Source organism: Phocoena sinus, chromosome 17 (assembly GCF_008692025.1).
Source record: "Phocoena sinus isolate mPhoSin1 chromosome 17, mPhoSin1.pri, whole genome shotgun sequence".
In the NCBI taxonomy this organism is placed as follows: domain Eukaryota; kingdom Metazoa; phylum Chordata; class Mammalia; order Artiodactyla; family Phocoenidae; genus Phocoena; species Phocoena sinus.
The window spans coordinates 62,853,186-62,880,335 of record NC_045779.1 but is presented as its reverse complement, the minus strand read 5'-3'; the positions used below and the strand labels follow the sequence as shown (position 1 = coordinate 62,880,335).

General features: G+C 41.7%; 1 pseudogene; it reads right to left on the bottom strand.

The window, feature by feature from the left end:
* Positions 1 to 4,538: 4,538 nt before the first annotated feature.
* Positions 4,539 to 14,156, bottom strand: LOC116742246 (annotated as a pseudogene).
* Between the last annotated feature and the right edge of the window lie 12,994 nt (positions 14,157 to 27,150).

Genomic DNA, 27,150 nt, shown 5'->3' with positions numbered 1-27,150 from the left:
TACGGTTGGATGGCAGCCAGAGGAGACTGGTATATATCAAGTAGGCAGAAGTGGACAAAGGATGGCCGGGAGGGGGTGAGGGTTAAAGGGTTGTCCTCCATGTGCACTGGAGAGGTGTTTAGAGAAACAGTGGAGGATAACAGCTGTGCTCAAGGACTTTGGTTTCAACATGCAAAATATTAAAATTGCCCAGAAGAAAGTTGACAGAATTTACCTCTTTCCAGGGGGGGTTGATAACTGAACTTATAAAAATTTCCTGGCACTTTTTTAGTGTTAAAACTATATTTTTTTCCCCTGAGTTTTCAGTAGAAAGAGAGGTTGGCAGTAGTAATGCAAAGACTGAGCTGGCTGTGAGAGGCTTTTTTCCCCCTCCAGCCCTGTTTTTTTTTGTTTTTTAGTTGAAGTATAGTTAATTTACAATGTTGTGTTAGTTTTGAGTGTATGGCAGAGTGATTCATATACACACACACACACACACACACACACACACACATATATTTCAGATTCTTTTCCTTTATAGGTTATTACAAGATATTGAGTATAGTTTTGTGTACTATGCAGAAGGTCCTTGTTTACCTATTTACTATATAGTAGAGTGTATATGTTAATCCCAAACTTCTAATTTATCTCCCTTCCCCCCCACCCTCTGCTATCCCCCTTGGTAGCCATAAGTTTGTTTCCTATGTCTTTGAGTCTATTTCTGTTTTGTAAATAAGTTCATTTATATCATTTTTTTAAGATTCCACCTATAAGTGATATCATATGATATTTGTCTTTCTCTGTCTGACTTACTTCACTTAATATGATAATCTCTAGGTCCACCCACATTGCTGCAAATGGCATTATTTCATTCTTTATTATGGCTGAGTAATATTTCATTGTATATATACTACATCTTCTTTATCCATTCTTCTGTTGATGGACATGCAGTTTACTTCCATGTCTTGGCTATTATGAGTAGTGCTGCAGTGAACATTGGGGTGCATGTATCTTTTTGAATTAGAATTTTCTCCAGATATTTGCCCAGGAGTGGGATTGCAGGATCATATGGTAACTCTATTTTTTTTTGTTTTTTAAGGAACCTCCATACTGTTCTCCATAGTGGCTGCACCAATTTATATTCCCAACAACAGTGTAGGAGGGTTCCTTATTCTCCTACACCCTCTCCAGCATTTATTATTTGTAGACTTATTAACGATGGCCATTCTGACTGGTGTGAGGTAATACCTCATCATAGTTTTGGTTTGTATTTCTCTAATAATTAGCGATATTGAGCATTTTTTCATGTGCCTATTGGCCATCTGTATGTCTTCTTTGGGGAAATATCTATTTAGGTCTTCTACCCATTTTTTGATTGGGTTATTTGGTTTTTGATATTAATCTGTATGAGCTGTTTGTATATCTTGGAAATTAATCCCTTGTTGGTAGCATTGCTTGCAAATATTTTCTCCCAGTCCATAGGTTGTCTTTTCGTCTTGTTTATCATTTCCTTTGCTGTGCAAAACGTTTTAAGTTTAATTAGGTCCGTTTGCTTATTTTTGTTTTTATTTCCTTTACCTTAGGAAATGGATCAAAAAATATTGCTGTGTTCTGCCTGTGTTCAGAGTGTTCTGCCTATATTTTCCTCAAGGAGTTTTATAGAATCTGGTCTTACATTTAGGTCTCGAATCCATTTTGAGTTTATTTTTGTATATGGTATTAGAGAATGTTCTAATTTCATTCCTTTACATGTAGCTGTCCAGTTTTCCCAGCACCACTTATTGGGGAGACTGTCTTTTCTCCATTGTATATTCTTGCCTCCTTTGGCATAGATTAATTGACCCTAATTGTATGGGTTTATTTTTGTGCTTTCATTTTTTAATTTATTTTTTTAAACATCTTTATTGGGTATAATTGTTTTGCAGTGGTGTGTTAGTTTCTGCTATATAACAAAATGAATCAGCTATACGTATACATATATACCCATATCTCCTCCCCCTTACGTCTCCCACCCACACTGCCTGTCCCACCCCTCTAGTTGGACACAAAGCACTGAGCTAATCTCCCTGTGTTATGTGGCTGCTTCCCACTAGCTAGCTATTTTACATTTGGTAGTGTATATATGTCCATGCCTCTCTCTCACTTCGTCCCAACTTACCCTTCCCCCTCCCTGTGTCCTCAAGTCCATTCTCTACATCTGCATCTTTATTCCTGTCCTGCCCCTAGGGTCTTCAGAACCATTTTTTTATTCTTAGATTCCATATATATGTGTTAGCATACCATATTTGTTTTTCTTTTTCTGACTTACTTCACTCTGTGTGACAGACTCTAGGTCTATCCACCTCATTACAAATAACTCAATTTTGTTTCTTTTTATGGCTGAGTAATATTCCATTGTATGTATGTGCCACATCTTCTTTATCCATTCATCTGTCAATGGACACTTAGGTTGCTTCCACGTCCTGGCTATTGTAAATAGAGCTGCAATGATCACTGTGGTATGTGACTCTTTTTGAATTATGGTTTTCTCAGGGCATATGCCCAGTAGTGGGATTGCTGGGTCGTATGGTAGTTCTATTTTTAGTTTTTTAAGGAACTTCCATACTGTTCTCCATAGTGGTTGTATCAATTTACATGCCCACCAACAGTGCAAGAGGGTTCCCTTTTCTCCACACCCTCTCCAGCATTTATTGTTTGTAGATTTTTTGATGATGGCCATTCTGACCGGTGTGAGGTGATACCTCATTGTAGTTTTGACTTGCATTTCTCTAATGATTAGTGATGTTGAGCATCCTTTCATGTGTTTGTGGGCAATCTGTATATCTTCTTTGGAGAAATGTCTGTTTAGGTCTTCTGCCCATTTTTGGATAGAGTTGATTTTTTTTTTTTTTTGATATCGAGCTGCGTGAGCTGCTTGTAAATTTTGGAGATTAATCCTTTGTCAGTTGCTTCATTTGCAAATATTTTGTCCCATTCTGAGGGTTGTCTTTTTGTTCTGCTTATGGTTTCCTTTGCTGTGCAAAAGCTTTTAAGTTTCATTAGGTCCATTTGTTTATTTTTGTTTTTATTTCCATTTCTCTGGGAGGTGGGTCAAAAAGCATCTTGCTGTGATTTATGTAATAGGGTGTTCTGCCTATGTTTTCCTCTAAGAGTTTTATAGTTTCTGGCCTTACATTTAGGTCTTTAACCCATTTTGAGTTTATTTTTATGTATGGTGTTAGGGAGTGTTCTAATTTCATTCTTTTTACATGTAGCTGTCCAGTTTTCCCAGCCCACTTATTGAAGAGGCTATCTTCTCTCCACTGTATATTCTTACCTCCTTTATCAAAGATAAGGTGACCATATATGTGTGGGTTTATCTGTGGGCTTTCTATCGTGTTCCATTGATCTATATTTCTGTTTTTGTGCCACTACCATACTGTCTTGATTCCTGTGGCTTTGTAGTGTAGTCTGAAGTCTGGGAGCCTGATTCCTCCGGCTCTGTTTTTCTTTCTCAAGATTGCTTTGGTTATTCGGGGTCTTTTGTGTTTCCATACAAATTGTGAAATTTTTTGTTCTAGTTCTGTGATAAATGCCATTGGTAGTTTGATTGGGATTGCCTTGAATCTGTAGATTGCTTTGGGTAGTAGAGTCATTTTCACAATGATGATTCTTCCAATCCAAGAACATGGTATATCTCTCCATCTGTTTGTATCATCTTTAATTTCTTTCAACAGTGTCTTATAGTTTTCTGCATACAGGTCTTTTGTCTCCTTAGGTAGGTTTATTCCTAGCTATTTTATTCTTTTTGTTTCAGTGGTAAATGGGAGTGTTTCCTTAACTTCTCTTTCAGATTTTTCATCATTAGTGTATAGGAATACAAGAGATTTCTGTGCAATAATTTTGTATCCTGGTACTTTACCAAATTCATTGATTAGCTCTAGTAGTTTTCTGGTAACATCTTTAGGATGCTCTATGTATAGTATCATGTCATCTGCAAACAGTGATGGTTTTACTTCTTTTTCGATTTGGATTCCTTTTCTTTTTCTTCTCTGATTGCTGTGGCTAAAACTTCCAATACTATGTTGACTAATAGTGGTGAGAGTGGGCAACTTTGTCTTTTGCCTGATCTTAGTGGAAATGGTTTCAGTTTTTCACCATTGAGAATGATGTTGGCTCTGGGTTTGTTATATATGGCCTTTATTATGTTTTTATTTTTATATTTTATTTTATTTTTTGAAGACACCAAACTTAATTTAATAGAAATTTCATTTGTCGTTCTTACATTCTCAGTATGAGCCAAGCTAGAACCTGCTGCGCCACTCGGAAGTGGCCCAGTCTTGGGGGCAGGCGAGAGAGGAGAGAGGGAGGTCAGAGCTCAGGCCTTAGGAGCCCCATTCTTTCTCAGTGCTGGGGAGCTGGTGATGTCACCCTCTTCTCCTACCCCCCTGTGGGATCCAGGAAGGAGAGCAGATGGAACCTTGGGCCTGGGGCATCTCCTCCACACCCCACCCCACCCCGAGTCCCCAAGTTGGAGGGGAACTAAGGGATCTGGGGAGATAAGGGGGCAACAGAAAGCAAAGATGTCAAATCAAGAAAGATGAAGGCCAGGGTTGAGGGCTGAAGGAGATTCAGAGACAAAACATCAGTTAAAAAAAACAAACAAACAATAAAAAAGGGAGGGCGGGAAACAACAAAATCCACCCCAAATTGGAACCTGCCTGGAAAAAAAGGAAAGTTCTCCAGTCTCATAGAGACATTATTTTGCATGGTACATGGCCGGCTCTGTGGCTGGAGCACTCAAGCCTCAGTCCAGCCCTGGAGGCGGCGGTGTGGCCCCTGCAGCTCACCCTTGGCCTGGCCAGCGGCAGCGTCTTCCTTCTCGTCCTCCACTTTCTCATCCTCGTCCTCCCTCCTCCTCCTTTAGCCTCTGCTCTTCGTCTTGCATGTCCTTCATTTGTTTTTCTGCTACCTTCATGACACCCCATGTCTCATTGCCAAACTCCTCAGCATATGCCTCATTGTTGGTGATGAGGAAGTTGTCAAAGATGGTGGCAGACTTGACCTGCCTGGAGATCAGAGATCCAAGCCCAGTACAGCAAAGTTTTTATAGGCGTAGATGTTGCTATCAGGGGAATACTCAGGGTTGTCAATCTCTGGGTGGATCCAAATGCCCTTGTAATCTGGGTTGTCAATCTGCCGGGGCTTCCGCTCCCCCTTGGACTCTGGGTTCTGAATCACTGTTGGTTCCCATTCTCCATCCATCTCTCCATCCCAGTCCTCGGGCTTCTTAGCATCAGGGTCAGGAATGTGCTCAGGCTTGTCCCAGTCCTCAGGCTTGGAGTCTGTAGAGTCATCAGTCTTGGCTCACTCGTCCCAGCCTTCAGGCTTTGCAGCATCAGGGTCCTTTATCTTCTTGGGGGGCAAGAAATCCCAATCATCTTCCGAGGAGCCTGACTCCACCTGGCTGTTGTCAGTCTTTAGCTCACAGGTATTATCAGGCCACACAATCAGCATGTAAAGGCGTGTGAATTCATCGTCTTTGCAATGGATATCCTTGTTAATCAGCATGTTCTTGCCCTTGTAGTTGAAGATGACATGAACCTTCTTGGTGCCAGGGCCACAGATGTCCGGGCCAAACACGATGTTGTATTCGGAGTCTCCACGCATGTCTCTCTGGTCCAGACCATCTGGAAATAGCTTCAAGTAGCCACCCCCACAGTCGATGCTCCGTTCGCGTTTCACAGTGAACCGCACCACCAGTGTATGACACTTATTGCTGAAGGGCTCGAATCTGGCCAACACAGTGTAAGACCGGGCACCCTGGCTTGTCTGCAGCCCTTTATCTTTCTCCTGGTCACCATAGAACTTGCCGGAACTGAGAACGAATTTGCCAAAATCCGATCGTGTTTGGATTCGATCCAGCGCTCAGTCCACCCGTTTCCATTCAGAAACTGCTCCTTGAAGTAAATGGCGGGTTCAGCAGTGGCCAGGCCAAGAAGGCGGAGCAACAGCAGCACGGGCAGCAGCGTGGCGGGCCGAGGGGGTTGTGGCGCGCGGGCCCTTTAAGTCGCTTTTCTAGCGGTAGCTCTGCAGTAGGGACTGGCCTTTATTATGTTGAGGTAAGTTCCCTCTATGCCTACTGTCTGGAGGGTTTTATCATAAATGGGTGTTGAATTTTGTTGAAAGCTTTTTCTGCATCTATTGAGATGATCATATGGTTTTTCTCCCTCAATTTGTTAATATGGTTTATCACATTGATTGATTTTCATATATTGAAGAATCCTTGCATTCCTGGAATAAACCCCACTTGATCATGGTGTATGATCTTTTTAATGTGCTGTTGGATTCTGTTTGCTAGTATTTTGTTGAGGATATTTCCATCTATGTTCATCAGTGATATTGGCCTGTAGTTTTCTTTTTTTGTGACATCTTTGTCTGGTTTTGGTATCAGGGTGATGGTGGCCTCGTAGAATGAGTTTGGGAGTGTTCCTCCCTCTGTTATATTTTGGAAGAGTTTGAGAAGGATAGGTGATAGCTCTTCTCTAAGTGTTTGATAGAATTTGCCTGTGAAGCCATCTGGTCCTGGGCTTTTGTTTGCTGGAAGGTTTTTAATCACAGTTTCAATCTCAGTGCTTGTGATTGGTCTGTTTATATTCTCTGTTTCTTCCTGGTTCAGTCTCGGAAGGTTGTGCATTTCTAAGAATTTGTCCATTTCTTCCAAGTTGTCTATTTTATTGGCATAGAGTTGCTTGTAGTAATCTCTCATGATCCTTTGTATTTCTGCAGTGTCAGTTATTACTTCTCCTTTTTCATTTTTAATTCTATTGATCTGAGTCTTCTCCCTTTTTTTCTTGATGAGTCTGGCTAATGGTTTATCAATTTTGTTTATCTTCTCAAAGAACAAGCTTTTAGTTTTATTGATCTTTGTTATCATTTCCTTCATTTCTTTTTCATTTTTTATGATCTGATCTTTATGATTTCTTTCCTTCTGCTAACTTTGGGGTTTTTCTGTTCTTCTTTCTCTAATTGCTTTAGGTATAAGGTTAGGTTGTTTATTTGAGGTGTTTCTTGTTTCTTGAGGTAGGATTGTATTGCTATAAACTTCCCTCTTGGAATTGCTTTTGCTGCATCCCATAAGTTTTGGGTCATTGTGTTTTCATTATCATTTGTTTCTAGGTATTTTTTGATTTCCTCCTTGATTTCTGCAGTGATCTCTTGGTTATTTAGCAGTGTATTGTTTAACCTCCATGCATTTGTATTTTTTACAGAATTTTTTCCTGTAATTGATATCTAGTCTCATAGCATTGTGGTCGGAAAAGATGCTTGATATGATTTCAATTTTCTTAAATTTATCAAGGCTTGATTTGTGACCCAGGATATGATCTATCCTGGAGAATGTTCCATGATTACGTAAGAAGAAAGTGTATTCTGTTGTTTTGGATGGAATGTCCTATAAATATAAATTAAGTCCATCTTGTTTAATGTATCATTTAAAGCTTGTGTTTCCTTATTTATTTTTGTTTTGGATGATCTGTCCATTGGTGAAAATGGGGTGTTAAAGTCCACTACCATGATTGTGTTACTGTCGATTTCCCTTTTTATGGCTGTTAACATTTGCCTTATGTATTGAGGTGCTCCTAAGTTGGGTGCATAAATATTTACAATTGTTATATCTTCTTCTTGGATTGATCCCATGATCATTATGTCGTGTCCTTCTTTGTCTCTTGTAATAGTCTTTATTTTAAGGCCTATTTTGTTTGATACAAGAATTGCTACTCCAGCTTTCTTATGATTTCCATTTGCATGGAATATCTTTTGCCATCCCCTCACTTTCAATCTGTATGTGTCCCTAGGTCTGAAGCAGGTCTCTTGCAGACAGCATATATATGGGTCTTGTTTCTGTATCTATTCAGTCAGTCTATGTCTTTTGGTTGGAGCATTTAATTCATTTACATTCAAGGTAATTATCGATATGTATGTTCCTATTACCATTTTCTTAATTGTTTTGGGTTTGTCATTGTAGGTCTTTTCCTTCTCTTGTGTTTCCTGTCTAGAGAAGTTCCTTAGCATTTGTTTTAAAGCTGGTTTGGTGGTGCTGAATTCTCTTAGCTTTTGCTTCTCTGTAAAGGTTTTAATTTCTCTGTAGAATCTGAATGGGATCCTTGCTGGGTAGAGTAATCTTGGTTGTAAGTTTTTCCCTTTCATCACTTTAAATATGTCCTGCCACACCCTTCTGGCTTGTAGAGGTTCTGCTGAGAAATCATCTGTTAACCTTATGGGGATTCCCTTGTATGTTATTTGTTGCTTTTCCCTTGCTGCTTTTAATACTTTTTCTTTGTATTTAATTGTTGATAGTTTGATTAATATGTGTCTTGACATGCTTCTCCTTGGATTTATCCTGTGTGGGAGCTTCCTGGACTTGATTGACTTATTTCCTTTCCCATGTTAGGGAAGATTTCAACTATAATTTCTTCAAATATTTTCTCAGTCCCTTTCTTTTTCTCTTCTTCTTCTGGGACCCCTATAATTTGAATGTTGGTGCATTTAATGTTGTTGCAATTGTCTCTGACACTGTCCTACTGTCCTCAATTCTTTTTTCTTTATCCTGCTCTGTGTTAGTTATTTCCAGTATTTTATCGTCCAAGTCACTTATTGTTCTTCTGCCTCAGTTATTCTGCTATTGATTCCTTCTAGAGAATTTTAAATTTCATTTATTGTGTTGTTCATCATTGCTTGTTTGCTCTTTAGTTCTTCTAGGTCCTTATTAAACATTTCTTGTATTTTCTCCATTGTATTTCCAAGATTTTGTGTCATCTTTACTCTCATTACTCTGAATTCTTTTTCAGGTAGACTGCCTATTTCCTCTTCATTTGTTTGGTATGGTGGGTTTTTACTTTGCTCCTTCACCTTCTGTGTATTTCTCTGTCTTCTCATTTTGCTTAACGTACTGCCTTTGAGGGCTCCTTTTCACAGGCTGTAGGTTCGTAGTTCCCATTGTTTTTGGTGTCTGCCCCCAGTGGGTAAGATTGGTTCACTGGGTTGTGTAGGCTTCCTGGTGGAGGGGACTGGTGGCTGTGTTCTGGTGGATGAGGCTGGATCTTGTGTTTCTGGTGGGGTGGACTGCATCCAGTGGTGTGTTTTGGGGTGTCTGTGAACTTATTATGACTTTAAGCAGCCTCTCTTCTAATGGGTGGAGTTGTGCTCCTGTCTTGCTAGTTGTTTGGCATGGGTTGTCCAGCACTTTTGCTTGCTTGTTTTTGAGTGGAACTGGGTCTTAGCGTTGAGATGGAGATCTCTGGGAGAGCTTTCACCGTTTGATATTACGTGTGGCCAGGAGGTCTCTGGTGGACCAATGTTCTGAACTTGGCTCTCTCACCTAAGAGGCTCAGGCCTGATACCTGGCTGCAGCATGAAGACCCTGTCAGCCACATGGCTCAGAAGAAAAGAGAGGGGAAAAAAAAGAAATAATAAAATAAACTAAAGTTATTAAAATAAAAAATTAAAAAATATTTTATTAAAAATAAAAAAGTAATAAAAAAAGAAAGAATAGAGCAACGAAACCAATGAACAAATCCACCAATGATAACAAGAGCTAAAAACTAGGCTAAAAAAAACAAACAAATCCCAAAAAACCCCCCAAAACAAACGGACAGACAGAACCCTAGGACAAATGGTAAAAGCAATGCTATACAGACAAAATCATACAAAGATGCATACACATACACACTCACAAAAAGAGAAAAAGGAAAAAAACATATATATTAAAAAAAAAGGAAGAGAGCAACCAAATCAATAAACAAATCTACCAATGATAATAAGCTCTAAATACTAAACTAAGATAAACATAAAACCAGAAACAAATTAGATGCAGAAAGCAAACCCCAAGTCTACCGTTGCTCCCAAAGTCTACCATCTCAATTTTGGGATGATTCATTGTCTGTTCAGGCATTCCACAGATACAGGCTACATCAAGTTCCTCTGGTCCTGAGGCTGCTGGGAGAAATTTCCCTTTCTCTTCTTTGTTCGCACAGATCCTGGGGTTCAGCTTTAGATTTGGCTCCGCCCTGTATCTAGGTCACCTGAGGGCGTCTGTTCCCTTTTGGGAAGTCTGAGATCTTCTGCCAGCATTCAGTAGGTGTTCTGTAAGAGTTGTTCCACATGTAGATGTATTTTTGATGTATTTGTCGGGAGGAAGTTGATCTCCATGGCTTAATTCTCCACTATATTGAAGGTCCCCCCTATTTTTGTCCTTTCTATCCTGTTCCATTGCTCTATGTGTCTGTTTTTTGTGCCAGTACCATACTGTTTTGACTACTGTAGCTTTGTAGTATAATCTAAAGTCAGGGAGCATGATTCTTCCAGCTCCATTCTTCTTTCTCAAGATTATTTCGCTAGTTGGGGTCCCCTCCAGTCCTTAAAAGACTGTGTAGGGAATGCCTAAACCACTGATAGGAAAGTGAATGTATAACACATTGAGAGGAAGATGTGTTCACCTAGTGAGGACTCAGGGAGACCTTGAAGTACACTTTAGAATTGTTTGTGTGTAAAAAAGAAGCTCAAATACAGTTGCTAAAACATACAAGGGTTTATTGTCTCATGTAATGTAATTTTGGAGGTAAGTAGTGTGGGGCTGCTAAGGAAGCTCCCTGAATTAGAGACCTACAAGCTTTCTATCTTTCTGCTCTGTCATGTGCACCTACCATCCTCATGGTCCAAGATGGCTGCTAAAGCTTTTGCCATTATATCTGGATTCTAGGCAGCGGGAAGGAGGAATGGAAGAGGTCTGTCCTGTCTCTGTTAAGATGCCACTCAGAATGTTTCATACAACATTTATGCTTATATATTATTATCTAGAACTTAATTTCATGGGCACACCTTGCTGCAAAGAAGGTTGAGAAATGAATGATAATGTTCTCAGCTTAAAATGTAGGCTTTAGTTCATAAGGAAGAAGGGGAGAATGGCTTTTGGGAGGCAACTAGTTGTCTGAGTAAACTAAGGAGGAGTATATACATACCTGAAATGGAACACAAAATTCAGTCATTTATTTACTGAATCATTCATTCATTTACTGACTCAATAATTCAACAAATATTAGTACTTAGGTATTGGGGACCTGAGCATGAATAGGACACTGTTTTTGTCCTCAGAGTACTCCTTAATTGTTCAGAGATAAGGGCAATGGCATATGAGAAGTGATCTTACAGATCATTTTCTCTTTACAGTGATAGCTAAAGCAAAAATTTAGCTCTGGTTGGGTTGGGGAGCTTTGCAGAAAAGGAGACACATGAACTGGTACTTAGAGAATGAGAGGAATTCTTCAAGAGCAGATGGGGAAAAGACATTTCAGGGTGGCAGCATCTGCAGAGTCCTGTTGGTGTGAAATAGTAAGAAGGACCCATTTGGGAAATGCAAGTCCAGCCACAGTAGAGCTGAAGAGATGGCAGAGATGGACAGTGAGGCCCTTTTGTGTTCTGCTGAAGACTTAAACAGATGTTTTTCTATTATAGTCTATTTGGTTCCAAAACAGGATTGAAGGCAGTCTAAGGCACTTAGACTTTATCCTCTAGTTAACAGGAAGCCACAAATGGGTTTTGGGCCATGAAATGTGGGCTGAAGTGACCATGTGTCAGTTCTGAGCCTTAGGAGACATCATTGTTTCTGCTTGTCCCACTGGGATCTTCCATCATGGGAAGAACATGCCCATTTCTTGGTGTTCCTTCAGCCCAGGCTCCAGAATAAAATGCATGGGGCAGACCTGAGCTTGACCCACAGCTTGAAGCTAACTATTCCAGCCATCCCTCAAAGTCATGAGAAGCAAGTAAATGCTTATTTTGTTTGCCTCACAGATTTGTAATTGTTCATTAGGCAGCATTATTGTAGTAAAAGCCTACTAATACACCTGGTAATTAGCTTCCTCTCTATCATTTCACACTGTGAGTGCTAGACAGGGGGCATGGCCAAGCCTATCTGTTGGTATACCAGCCAGCCTTGGAGTTAGTGGGAAGGAAATGCCTCACAAAAGTGGCATTTCACAAAACAGGGATGTGGGGCTCATTGGGATATGAGTGCTGGCTCTCAGGTGAATGCCAGTGTTGGTTTAGCTCAGGGCTTCTCAACCTCTGCAATACTGATATTTTGTTCTGTGTGTGGGCTGTTCTGTGCATAGTTTAGAAGCATCCCTAATCACTAGATTCTGGTGGCACCCTTCCCCCTAATTTGTGACAACCAAAGATATCTCCAGACACTGCCAAATATCTCTTGGGTGGCAAAAATCACGCCCAGCTAAGAACCACTGATTTAGCTGACCTGGCTTCAGTTTTTCTGTTAAAGATAAGCACAGAATATGACAACAAATGACGCCATTTATCAAGCAATTACTGAATTCCAGACATTTTGTTAAGAACCTTCAGGAATTAATCTAATTTGGAAAGGGTATTAGTTAGCTAGGGCTGCCATCACAAAGTGCCACAGACTAGAGTGGCTTACACAACATAAATTTATTTTCTCACACTTCTGGAGGCTGGAAGTCTATCATGGTGTCAGCAGGGTTGGTTTCTTCTAAGACCTTTCCCCTTGGCTTGGAGATGGCATCTGCTCAGATGGTCCTTCCTCTTCCTGTGTCTGTATCCTAAGCTTCTCTTCTTATAAGGACTGTGGTCATATGGGATGAGCGCCCACTTTAATGACCTGATTTTAACTTCATTACCTCTTCAAAAACTAATGCTCCACATACAGTCACATTCTGAGGCACTGAGGGTTTAGATTTCAACATATGGATTTTGGGGGACACAGTACAGCCATAACAGAGAGTTAACAAATGAGGAAACAGGATACAGAGGTGAAGTACCACTTGCTTCAAGAACACATTCAGGATGTGGAAGAGGCAAGGCTGACCTGTCTAACTCCAGAATCAGTGCTGTTGACGATGCTTCATACTGCCTCCCCAAGAAATCAATCCTGTGAGGGAACGTAGGCGCTATACAAGAGTTATGTAAAGAGTTTCTCTCTCTCACTCTCTCTATGTTTTATAGTGGGCTTGTTCAGGTGTGATGCTCCCTCCCCTTAAAACCTGTGCATGGGAAGAACCTCCTCAATAGTAGCTTCTCTCACATGAGAGAAGCTATTTCAATGGTACGAAATTCTCAGCCACTGCAGGGCTGGTCTGGACAGCTCAATTCACTTCCTAAAAATATGTTTCTAGACCCCATGCCTCTTTGATGAGCAAGAGAAAAAATCTTGAAAATTTCTACCCATTAATCTAGCAATTCCACTCTTGGAATTTATCCTTAGCAAGGAATCAAATGTGTATACAAAGATTTATGCATAGTATATTTGATTTTAGAGTGATTTGCAAGAGCAAACATTGGATAGATATTGGATAAATAAATGACGGCGTGTCCATATGGTGGAATGTTCAACTTGTAGATGAGTATTTTCTTCCAGGGGAAAAACTTCATAATATATTATTCTTTGAGAAAAAAAGATTGGAATGCCATATAGAGTATGATCCCGATGTCTGAAAATGTGTATGCATGTCACTATCATAGTGGACTAGTAGGGACTCATAGGATGCAGTGGAAATGAATTGTATTCTTAGTCTCCCACTGTCCTGTCAAGCTTTTCTGTAGTTATTACCTTGCTCTTTGATAAAATTGGACTTCTTTTCACTTTGTCACTCTTATCTATGAAACAGTCATCCAGTTACTTCTTTCACAAAAACCCAGGCTGTATTTAGTAATTAATAGGTCCACTCCAGTGTAAAGATTCAACCCCTCAATCTTCGATGACAATTTCCTTCCCCCAGCTCAGCTGGCCTCCAGAGTGAAAAGGGGTGTGGGCTGTTGTCTCTTTTTCTTCACTTGGCGCTTCTATTTTCCTCCCATCTCCCCTGAGCTTCCTCTGCTTCCTCCAGAATTGGGAAGGGGGAGAGAGGAGGAAAGGGGCTGGAAAAGACTTACTGGATTGGTGTTGTTCTAGCCCTTGGGGTCTGACAGTTGACTGATCTCGAATGTTCCTTCCTGGGTTCTTTGCAACCAGTCCCTCTCTGTTCCTGTTTTGCACCTGCAGTTTGCTTGACTGGGAGTTGTGTGTCTTCTGTTGGTTCCTACATGACTACTTCATCTCCCAGCATCTGGCGGCACACCTCCTGAGGGGCCAGCTCTGGTTCACAGGAAACTCTCACATCCGTGGCCATGACAACTTGGGGAGAGCCGGCCACCAACACAACCTCTTCTCACTCTGCCCTCAGAGCAGCTAGCCGGCCACGGCCCTTTAGATTTCTCAGGGTGAGTCAGACACCAGTCTACCAAGTCCCTCATGTTCTAGGAACATGCATCCAGCCTTCCAAGAGGTCACTGCAGGCCCTTTGCCTCGACTTTCAGTGAGATGATGGAGCCCCTCCCCAATGGGGAGCATGGATGTCTAGACTTGACAACTCTCTCCCCAAATCCTCATCTGACAACAGCCCCTCTCTCTGCCTCTCCAACTTCTTCAAGTTTCCGGAGGTGGATGGGTTGGGCTCTTAAAACCTGACTATGTTCTCCCCAAGTCTTGATGGTCTTACCCTCACTTTGAAACAGGAAGCAGCCGGCTCTTATTGTCTTGGGGTATCAGCCGATATCGAAACAGAAAGAACCTGTTTTTAACATCCTGTTTTGCACGCAATAAAGAGGCAGACAGCATGCACACCAGTCTTGCAGAGGTGTCTGGGGGAGAGAAGAGGACGGGGGTCTGGCTAGAATAATCTTCAGGGTTCCTTCCAATCCAGAGATCGTATGGCGGGCTGGCAGGGAACAAAAGAAAGTATCAAACAAATCCCCTGTCGTGTTGAAGGGACCAGGCACTCACAAAGCATCACAGTCGTAAACCGTCGCACACGTTCTTGAGAGCAATAAATGTAGTAACAGGAAGTGTAAATAATCAAGCATTAAAGTTTGGAACTAACTTTATGTCTCAGAATAGAGAAGAGTTAGCTCACTGCTGCAGAAAGTTCCCGGCAGGAAGAACGTATAAACTAAACAGAACGGAAAGAGGAGATGTGCCTCAGTTTCAGCCTCTGTAGCCTCTCCTCCCAGGATCCGGGCTTCCTTGTTCCCCCAGATGCTACCCTGCTAGGAAGTCATTCCTGATCTCTGTAGCTGGAGGTACACTTGTCGTCTCTCACCCCCACTTGATCTACACGCCTGTTCTGCTCTGACACCCGGAGGGAAACACACACACATTATTATTATTGTTGTTGTTGCTATTGTTATTTCCAAGGCACTGAGTTCGTGGTTGGCTGAATCAGGATTAGAGCTGGGTTTCTGGGTTTCAACTACCAGGCTCTCCCCACCCCTTCTTCTGGCTTCTCAGGTCTTTCTCAGGCACCAGAAGCCTGGAAAGCACTTTGCAGGATATTCCAATCCTGCTGGCATTTGTGTTGGGGATCTGTGCCCAAATCCATCTTGTACGTTTCCAACTCGGAGCCTCCTGGAAGGCAGTGCTCCCCAGAGGCAAGGAGAGCGGCTACAGAAAGCTGAACTCCCAGCGTTGGTCCTGCTGTTGGGGGGCTGGCACTCTCGTCCCAGTCAGCCTCCCTTCCGTGTATCTTTGTATGAGCGTTTGGCCCGAGCTTCAAGCAGACCTGGGCTTGGGCGCTGGGCATGGAAATGAACTCCTGAGTTAGCTCTTGGAGAAAAGTAAAGGCCTGGCCTTGGGCCTGATTGGAGCCCCTCTTCTCTGCCAATGCTATGTAGAGAAAAGAACAGTTGTATTGAATAACTGCATTTTTAAGCAGAGTCTGTTTGAACCGCCTTATTTTACAAGATGGAAACGAAGCCTTGGAGAGGGGCAATCGTGCCCAAGTTCTTACATCTGGTTTAGTAGAGCCACTATATAGGCCAGCTGGAGAGAGGTCTGAGTCTCCTCCAGCTTCGCCCCCATGCCACCTCATCTGGGGAGAGTTCCCTGCTCCCCCCGGGCTGAGTTAGATGCCCCTGTATGTACCACTGCTCTTATCCTTGACTGTGGAAACACTCCACACAAAGCCATGTGTTCCTAAAGGGCCGGGACCAAGTGTTTATCATCCCTGGGTCTCCAGGAGAGGGTCCACTGTGTGCCTGTAGGGATCCTGTCCCTGGGGTAGGTATGGGGAGGGTGCTGGCGTGGGGCTGGCTTTCCCATGGGGGGTCAGACCCAGTTCTACCTGGTGATGCTCCTTCTGTCCTCTTTCACCAGGCTGAGCGGTTTCTTCTCAGGATACAACCCTCTTAACGGCAGGAGGGCAACGCTGCCTGGGGCGGCTGGAGTTCCTGGCCAGTTTCCAATGCAAAGGGAAATCGGAAGAGGGTCTAGAAAAGTGCTGTCTGCTAGAAAAATACAGTTGACCCTTGAACATCATGGGGGACTAGGGGCCTCAACCCTCTGAGCAGTGGAAAATTCGGGTCTAATTTATGGTTGGCCCTCTGTATCCATGGTATCTCTGTCTCTGTGGTTCCACCTCTTTGGATTTAACCAACCGCAGATTGTGTAGCTCTGTAGTGTTTAAAAATACGCATGTCAATGGACCCACGCAGTTCATCCTGGGTTGTTCCAGGGTCAGCTGTAAAGTGAAAACAGGAAAAAGAAACAGGTAAAATTAACTTTAATAATATAGTTTATTTAACCCAAGATATCCAAAATATTTTCACATGTAATCAATATAAACCATTATGAATGTGATATTTTTGCTTTCTTTTTTTGTAGTAAGCGTTCAAAATCTATTATGTATTTTATACCTACAGCGCATCTCATCTGGACTCTAAGTTTTCATCGAAAGTACTTGATATGTATTTCGATTTTATAAAATTTACAGTTGAAAAAACAGATTCATCTGCCCTCGTTGTTCCAAACATGAAGTTTTCCGATAACTGAATTAAGTATTTGTCTTTAAATTTGGATGAATTAAAATAAAATAAAACGTTCAACTACTCATCACACTAGTCACTTCTCAAGGACTCTGTAGTCAGGCCCAGGCTCTAGAAAGCGGGGTGGGAGCTTAGGGAACTGGTGACTGAGTGTGAGAAGAAAGCCCAAGGGCTCTCAGGGGTCATGGCAGCTTCACTCATCATTTCTATGTGTCCAAATATGCTTTTCATATATTTTCCTCAGGACTGCAGGGGCTGAAGGCAGGTGGCAGTCACGATGGGAAACATGTTCTTGGGTGCCAGCTCCCTATACAGTCTTCGTTTTGCTGCAATTTCAGCAGCGTTGGGAAGTTTGGACGGCGCTGCCACTGCTGAGGGGACAAAGAGGATTGAAACTCTGGGGAGAGTCTCCTAGGCCCACAGACCCTGGAGAGTAGCTGGAGGCTGGGGAGGTCCCTGGAGCTGACGGAGGGAACAGCCTCGCCCCCTACCGGGAGCCAGAAGAACAGCAGTCCTGCTGCTGGGTGGAGTGTCGAGGGAGTTACAGGACTCAATCAACAAGGTGTTTTCCAGACTCGCCCTTTGTGTGCAGGAGGCAGTGATACGAGTCTGGTGGAGCATGGTGGGCAGGGGCCAAGGAAAGGCTGCATCCTCTGGGTTTCCAAGTCTCAGAACCCAGAGGCCCTTGACTTTGGAAACATAGAAACGTTAGTGCAGAAAGAAATCTTAGAAAGTGAGGGTAAGATTATTTAATAAAGCTCTGTAGTTTCCAAACTCAACACAAAAACTATTTGTTTTTCTCTAGACTTAGTCAGACAACAATTATTAATCTACAGTTGTCATATGCAGAAAGACCTCACATGTGAAATATACATTTTCAAAAATGACATATCAAATCCCTTCAGCGGTCTCTTCTAACATATTTATAAACTGAAGGCAAAATGTAAAAATAATTCCAACTGTACCAAAGGTTATACAATGCAAAGCACAAGTCTCATCTTACCCTTGACTATCTTTTTAAAATGCTCAAAGCATGTGGCTTATAGTAGGTGCTCAATAAATGTTACTTAGCTACTGATGAAGGTGGACCAGAAAACTAACAGCAACCAAAGCAGGATTATTAAATCACGAACCACCTGGGCAGCATGTGAGGGGCAGGGTCAGAGGGCCATAGATAGAGGTGTGGTAGCCAGGTTCAGCAAGATTGCCTTTGAATTTGATAGTTTTAAAAATTTAATTCAGGCAATCTACCAAGCCTTTAGAGAAAGTACACTAATTGACTTACTCTGGGAGGTCTGGAAGCAGAGAACATGGGCAGACAGGGACACTGTTTTTCAGGTGAAGGGCGCATGGGGTGTAGGGGCTGGAGTTGGCTGTGACAGACTTGCCCCCAGAAAAGGAAGCTTTGAGCTGGGTTCTCTCCTTAGCAGAAGGGTTGAGTGACTTTGGATCAATTCAGTGGATATTCAGGCTAGTGGGGGAGGATTAAAAGGGACTAAAAGACAGCCTTTTAAAAGTTATTTTTATTTTCTGTTGATTTATAATGTTAAATAGGTTCCATGTGTGCAACATTATGTTTCTACTTCTGTGTACACTACAGTGTGCTCGCCACCAGACATTTTGCTTTCATCTCTCACCATACAGTGGATCTCTGTTACCCATTCCCCCCCCCCCGCCACCAATCTGGTAACTACTCCTCTGTTCTCTGTATTTACATGTTTGTTTTCATTTAATTTGGTTTGTTCATTTATTTTGCTGTTGTTGTTTATATTCTACATATGAGTGAAATCATACAGTATATGTTTTTCTCTGGCTGACTTATTTCACTAAGCCTAATACCCTCAAGGTCCATCCATGTTGCTGCAAATGGGAAGATTTCACCTTTTTTATGGCTGAGTAATATTCCATTGTGTGTGTGTATGTGTGTGTGTGTGTGTGTGTGTGTGTGTGTATAAAATATACCACATCTTCTTTATTCATTTATCTGTTGATGGGCACTTAGTTGCTTCCATATCTTGGTTATTGTAAATAATACCATGATGAACACAGGTATGCATATACCTCTTTGAATTAATGTTTTTGTGTTCTTTGGGTATATACCCAGAAGTGGAATAGCTGGATCATATGGTAGTTCCCTTCTTAATTTTTTAAGGAATTTCCGTACTGTTTTCCATAGCAGCTGCACCAATTTATATTCCCACCATTAGCACATGAGGGTCCCCTTTTCTCTACATCCTTGCCAACACTTTTTATTTCTTGCCTTTTTGGTAACTGCCATTCTGACAGGTGAGAGGCATCTCACTGTAGTTTTAATTTGCAGTTCCCTGAAGATTAGTGGTATTGAACATCTTGTCATGTGCCTGTTGGCGTCTGTATGTCTTCTTTGGAAAAATGTAAAAGGCAGTCCTTATCCTCAAGGAGTTTGCATCTAGGGGAAGATGGAAGGTAAACCCCTAATGGATAATGTAATGCAGGGCATGATGCTAGCAGATGGCAAATTTCCTTGGGGTCCAAAGGAGGGGGTCAGCAAAGTACCAACCTGCCCCGAAGGCTAAATCCAGCCCACCACCTGTTTTGGTAAATAAAATTGGATGGGAGCAAGGCTTGCTCATTTGTTTGTGTTGTCTATGGCTGCTTTCGCCCCCTAATGGCAGAGTGGAGTATTTGCAGGAGACAGACCAGATGACCCTCAAAGCCTAAAATATTTACTGCAGTATTCAGCTCTTAAAAGGAAAGTTTTGTGAACCCCTGGTTTAAAAGAAGGAACAGCTATTTTCAATAGAGAGGGCATGTTAGAGTGGCTTCTGGGCATAAGGAGGAGAAGAAAGGGAATTCTGGGTACAGGCAACAGCCTGGGTAAAGGCACAGTGGCCTGATACCAGGATGGAGGAGCTTGCCAGCCTGGAAGACTTAGATTTCAAGCCGTGCATCTGTGCATCACCTCTGAGGTGAAAGGAACTGGATCCATTTTTCCACACCTTGTAAAAGAGAGAGAGAGAGAGAGAGAGAGAGAGAGAATGAACTGATGTCTGTAAATGCTTTGAAAATAATATGATAGAAACAGCCATTAATCAAGACATTATTTCTATGGTATGTTAAATGGATGCTAATTTTCTCTGTTTCTTTCTTTTTTTCTTCCCAGCCCTGGCAGCCAATTTCTTTCTTCCTGTTGTTCTGCCTTGAAAAACAAAACAAAAACAAAACAAAACCCAGGCAAAAACCACCACAAACCACAAATGTATTTACCTCAAGAAATGTATTTTTATTCTTTTTCGGATAGGTTCATAAGATCTAAATAGGTCCAAATAGGTTTCACAAGGTCCAGATATAAAAGGTTTAAAGGGTGTGCAAAACGCCTCCCTTCCATCCACTAGGTTCTCTGTTCTCACGCTGGAGGCAGCTAATAGCACCAGTTTCTTGCAAAATGTATATTCTTCCTGAGATATTTTAGGTAGGTACAAATATTTACACATATATTATTTTTTCTTCCTTTTAACACAAATGATTATCTCCTATATATACCGTTTTGCACTTTGCTTTTTCCCCCTTACTAATGCCTCTTGGAATGTGTTTCATATCAGAACATACAGAATTTTCCCATTCTCTTTTATTGCTGTACAGCGTCCCATCATGTAGATGTACCATACCATACTTACGTGTTTCAGTGGCAAATAGGGATGGCTGTTGCTCTCTCTTCTTTCCTGCCAGCAACAAGCCCTGGGTAGCATTGTCGGATTCAGCGGATGGGATCAATAGCAGTGACTAGGTAGAAGTTTATGGTGCTGATGGCTTTAAAGACAGCTGTTATTCATTTATTGTTTTTAACTTCTTTATTGGAGTATAATTGCTTTACAATGGTGTGTTAGTTTCTGCTTTATAACAAAGTGAATCAGCTATACATATACATATATCCCCATATCCCCTCCCTCTTGTGTCTCCCTCCCACCCTCCCTATCCCACCCCTCTAGGTGGTCACAAAGCACCGAGCTGATCTCCCTGTGCTATGCGGCTGCTTCCCACTAGCTATCTATTTTACGTTTGGTAGTGTATATATGTCCATGCCTCTCTCTCACTTCATCCCAGCTTACCCTTCCTCCTCCCCGTGTCTTCAAGTCCATTCTCTAGTAGGTCTGTGACTTTATTCCTGTCCTGCCCCTAGGTTCTTCAGAACCATTTCATTTTGTTTTCAGATTCCATATATATGTGTTAACATACGGTATTTGTTTTTCTCTTTCTGACTTCACTATGTATGACAGACTCTAGGTCCATCCACCTCACTACAAATAACTCAATTTCGTTTCTTTCTATTTTTTATTTTATTTTATTTTTAACATCTTTATTGGAGTATGATTGCTTTACAATATTGTGTTAATTTCTGCTGTATAACAAAGTGAATCAGCGATATGTATACATATATCCCCATATCCCCTCCTTCTTGCGTCTCCCTCCCACTCTCCCTATCCCACCCCTCTAGGTGGTCACAAAGCACCGAGCTGATCTCCCTGTGCTATGCGGCTGCTTCCCACTAGCTATCTATTTTACGTTTGGTAGTGTATATATGTCCATGCCACTGTCTTACTTTGTCCCAGCTTACCCTTCCCCCTCCCCGTGTCCTTAAGTCCATTCTCTAGTAGGTCTGTGTCTATTCCCGTCTTGCCCCTAGGCTCTTCATGACCTTTTTTTTTTCTTTTAGATTCCATATATATGTGTTAGCATACGGTATTTGTTTTTCTCTTTCTGACTTACTTCACTCCGTATGACAGTCTAGTTCCATCCACCTCACTACAAATAACTCACTTTTGTTTCTTTTTATGGCTGAGTAATATTCCATTGTATATATGTGCCACATCTTCTTTATCCATTCATCTGACAGATGTTCTTTAGTAGCTAGATTCCAGCAATCATGCTGGCAGGGGCCACCTGTCTGCCTGGGCTGCCTGCGGGATTAACTCAGTCCCTGTGATTGCCCTACCTCAGGCTGCAGTGGGAAAAGCACCCATTATAACCGGAAATTGAAGGCAGGATTATTCTGATGGAGTTGGATTGGGTGTTGGTGGTGGCATTTGGCGGGTGTATCGGTCATGGCTTTTTTTCTTGAAAGTTGGAAACATCTACCTCAAACTGGCTTAAGCAAAAAAGGAGGATGTGTGGACTTATATAGGTCAACAAGGCAAATTAAGAGTTGTGGCAGAAACTGCCCATTGCCTTCCCAATATGCATCCCTTTTATCTTCTCATTGTGCCCAACTAAAAACAGCTCTCCAGACTCCCTTGCAGCTAGGTGTTGGGGGAGGGGGCACAAGACCCTTTTTTAACATTGAAATGTAAGCAGAAGTATGCAGGATGGGACTTGTGGGAGTCCTGACAAAAGAGGACACACTTAGCTGGCATATGCATTTTGTCCTTCTTGTCTGGTATGTGGATATGATACCCAGAGAGGCAGCATAAGAGGTGAGAAGGAGAGGTGATGAGAATGGTGGGGCAAGAGGGCGGGAGGATGTTGGTCTTTGCTATCGTCATGGAGCCAGGATTTCAGATCTTGCCTTCTGGCCTTTTGACCACTTGTTACCTGAGAAAAATAAACTCCTCTTTGGTTAAGTCCCAGAGCTGGGCTCTTGTTACATGCAGTTAAATATAGGCCTGGCCGTGAGTCAGCGTAACTGCGTTCTGGGATTTGCATCGTGTCACATTTCTCTGCCTCTTTCTCTCCAGTTTATCCTCTCAGAATACTCAAAGGGGGTAAGGGACTTCACACCAGCAGCTTTGGAATCATGCTGATAGCTTCCAATCTAGGGACAGAGGGAGCTAGGCCTCTGACTCCAACGGGAGGGCAAAAAACTCCAGAGAAGAGATTTGATTGGTTTGGAGGATGCTTTTTGAACCAGTTACCATGGACAAAGGGAAGAGGTAACATGATTGGCCAGGCCTGTGTCACGTGTACCCACCAGGAAGGGGGAGTAGGGAGCAGTTTCCAAAGGAGGAGGGAGTACTTTTTCCAAGAGGGGAGAAAGGTAGGCAGGCAGATGAAAACAATAGATGGCTCTCCAGGAGACACTGAATGTTTAAACATGTGGGGAGGAGAGAAAAAGTCATTTCAGGGGGATTGTCACCGCCTCCAGGAAGCCTTCTCTGATAGCCTGATTAGCCACTTCTCTTTCCACCCCATTAACTCCCTTGCTTACCCTCAGTATAGCACATGTCACTGTGTCTTGCTGTCTGTCTCCTCCTGGTAGCTCCTCAAAGGTGGGCATTTCATCTTATCGATCCTGTATACCTCCTTCCCATTACTAGCATGTAGAGGCCACACTGTGTTTGTGTTTAGATGAATGAAGGGACAGCAGGAACAAAGACAGAGAGTAGAGAAGTCACCTTTGGTTTGGTTGGAATCTTGGGCGTGTGATTAATAAAAACGGTAAAGCCTAAGATTCTCAAGGTGGATTATGGCTGGGTTGTTGTAGGGCCTTGAATGTCAGACTAAGGAGCTTGGGCTGTGCTATGGAAATAGGGAGCTATTGAAGGATTTTGAGCAGGGGAGTGGTGTGATCAGAGCTGCTGCATTGCTGAGCCTAGATCCTTTTGACTCCTGGCTGCTTTGTGTCTTTATTTTCCATCCTCTGGCTTGTCTGCGATCCTTCTTGGCCTGGTGCTTCATCTGTCTCAGCTGCCTTTGGTGCAGGTGACCCATCAGTGCTTCTTCCCTTTTCCATCTCCTTCGCTGTTCAGTCCTGGCCTTCTTTGTGCAGGTGGAGAGGACGCTTTCTCCTGACTGGAGCCAACTGGGTGACCTTCTGTGGAGGAGTCCCCCTTAGTGGTTCTTGCCTGCCCTCTTCTGGGAACTGGTGGGTACAGCCACCTTCTCTTCTGGAACTGGATGTCAGCTGGGCCCAGCCTTGCCTCATGACGTGACTTCTGCCTTCTTCCATCTGTCCCCAGATCTCCCTTAATTACTTACAAATACAATCAGAAGTTTCTTTTTGAGTGACTACTGTGTATGTAGGTTTGTCTGATGATAGCTAAGTAAGGAAAAGCCTTCTGACTTCCATTGATCTAGATATTTTTCATTGTGGGATCTAAGTGCTGCGTAAATGTCAGAACATTGATTTTTTGCTAATTTACACGTCTCTCCTATTTACTGGTCTGAACTGAAGTCACTTTATTTCAGCCATTGAAGAGGTAATGTGTTTGAACTTCATAAAAATGTAAGGCTTACATATGTATATTCCCTTGGAGAAAAGTCTCCCCAATAAATCACACCCAGATGCTTTTATCAAAGTACAGAAGTCTGCAAACATATTTTTATTATTCACAATAAAATCAAGGCAGTGCCCTAATTAATGATTTTGCTAAGACGTAATTGCTGTTAACATGGAATTTGGGTCTGTAACATTGATCAGAAACCATCCCTGGGTTTGTTTTTTTAATCACATAAAAAGATGGATACACATCCTAGCAGAACACCTGATTGGATTCTTGGCCTCATTGTGGGTGACGGAATTATTCTTTTCTGAATAAGTGGTTTTCCTCCAGCCAGAGGCTAAAACTTTGCCTCTGCCCTTTCGTTAGCAGATTCTCATTCAAATGCCTTGGCTCCAGACTCGGAAATTTCTTCATGATGCCAAGACCACATCCTGCTTTCCTGGATCCACATTTTGAATTCCTTCGTCTCCCCATCCATTTGAGTGCAACCCATCTTTCAAGACCTAATTCTCAACTCTTTCCTCTGAGATCCCTTCTCTGCATCACGATTTTTCTTTCTTCTAAACGATAACACTTCTGCAGTTTGCGGTATTTATTTAGTAAAAGTCCCGTGTTATCTTGTGACATCGTTTTACTTTTTGATGAAATATTATTTATAAATTGGTTGTTTAACTTTACAGAAATTTCTGTCTCATGTCTTTCTTAAGATCTTTAGTGCCAGAAACTATATCTTACACTTTTGGTTGTTTATCCCACAGAAGGTTGAATGTCTGTTGCTATATATTCAATAGATGAACAGCAAAGGCTGTTGATTGATGGCTTGCTGTATCATTTGCCTATCCTAGCTCTAATTAGTAGACTTCCCTTAGAACTATTTACAAAAGACAGATTGGCCCAGGCCATGATTAACACTTCCTTGAAATATTTTCATGCATTTAGATGCTTTGCAAAATGTATTGCCCAAATGGTGCTATGTGTCTCTGTGTGCACACAATGTGGGAAGCCAAATTAAAATCGTCATTTGAATTTATTGTTGACGCATGATCATTTCAAAATTTGGTTTTCATTTTCATCAAAGTTTTATACACATAATTTTAGGTGTTGTCTTAATCTGTTTGAGCTGCCGTAACGAAATACTATAGGCTGGGTGGCTTAACAACAGACATTTTATTTCTCATAGTTCTGGAGGCCGGGAAGTCCAAGATCAAGGCGCCGGCAGATTTGAAAGTTTCCTGGTGATGGCTCCTTTCTGGCTTGGCTTCTTGCTGTGTTCTCCCATGGTGAAGAGGGGGAGAGAGCGAGAGCGGGAGCGGGAGCGGGAGCGGGAGCGGGAGCGGGAGCGAGAGCGAGAGCGAGAGCGAGGTCTAGTCTTTCTTCTTCCATTTTAAAGGAAACTGGGGGTTCACCCTCATGACCTGATGTAAACAAATTACTTTTCAAAGTCCCCACCTCCAAGTACCATGACCTTGAAGACTAAAGTTCAACATACGCATTTTGGAGAGACGCAAACATTCAGTCCATAAGAGGGGTCAAATAATTTCACAAGGCACATTAAAAAAAGCAGCCTCCGCCTTGCTGCATTGTTTTCCTGCTTTCTAGAATCAACATGTCCAACTCTTTTAGCTGATTATTTGATTACCTCCTTATCTCTTTAATATGCTTATAGTGATCTTTTCTTTTCTTCTTCCAGCTTTAGGCATTATTTTTTAGCCTCTCACTATTTCAGCTCTCTATCACCCCCTACCTCGTTCCATCATGCAAAATTCCTGAGCCCCCTAACCTCCCATTATCTCACTATTGCTATTTCATAATTTTGCTTAGGTTAATATTCCATATTTAGTGTGTATATTATCCTGTCTCTTTACAGACTCTTCACAGTTGAAATACGATTATTTTAATTTTCTTGTATGACCTTTAGGTTTTCCTGGAGTTAATAGTTACGTTGTTTTTTCTGCCTTTGTTTTGCTTTATATCACGAATTCATCCCAAACTCTCCCCTCAGTTGTTTAAATCTCCCTTCAATATATTCACTCACATCAGATATTGCAACAGGGCCGTCTTTTTGGCTTTCTCTCCTGTGCCCTTCTGAGCTGTTCCAATCTGGACTATTTTCTTTCCAGGCTGAGTGCACAGCTGTCCTTCTTGGATCTCCCTTCATCTTCATCCCTGAGATTCTCTTGGCTTTTTCTTGGACTGATGCTCATATTTCCCAGACCTGTGTCTTCTCTCTTGGTTTCCTTCCTAATTTAGGATGAACAACCTCTCTAGCAGCTTCTTGAGAAAGGGTGTTATGAGAGGTAAATGTTTTGAGACCTGTCATGTCTGAAATGTTTGTATTCCACCCCGACATTTAATTGATAACTTTGATGGGTAGGGGATTCTAGGCTGGAAAGGATTTTTCTACAGAATTCTGAAGTCATTGCTCCAGTATCTTTTTGCTTCCAGTGTGGTTATTGAGATTATCCTGAATTTTGAGTAACCTTTTTCACTTTTTTGGAAGCTTAAGATTTTTTTTTTGTCCCCATTATTTTGAAAATTCATGGTGATAAATTTTAGTATGGACTTGTTTTTATCTACTGAACTGGGTATTTAACATGCCTTCTCAGTCTAGAAACTGATGCCCTTCAGTATTGGGGAATTTCTTAAATTACTTCTGGTGTTTTCCTCTCTTCCATTTTCCATGTTCTCTTTTTCTGAAACTTTATGTATTCAGATGATGAACTTCTAAAGTTTCCTTTCTATCCTATCCTCCATCTCTTTGACTCTTTACTCTGCTTTCTAGGAGATTTCCCTAACTTTATCTTCTAACCCTTCTATTAAAATTCTCATTTTGGCCAATGTTTACTTTGACTTTCTAAGAACTCTCTTTTGGTCTATAATTGTTTTCTTTTTGATAGAATATAATTTTTATTTAATAAATACAATAACTTTACCTACTTCTCTGAGAATGTTAGCAATAGTTTCCTTTTAATTTTTTATCTTCCTGTATAGTCTTCTACAAGATTTTTTTTCCCCTTAATATTTTGGCCTCTATTTTTAAAGTTAGAGAATTTCCTTGGAGGTCTGGTGATCATTGGCTAATGCTCACATTTTAAAATGGGACACTTAA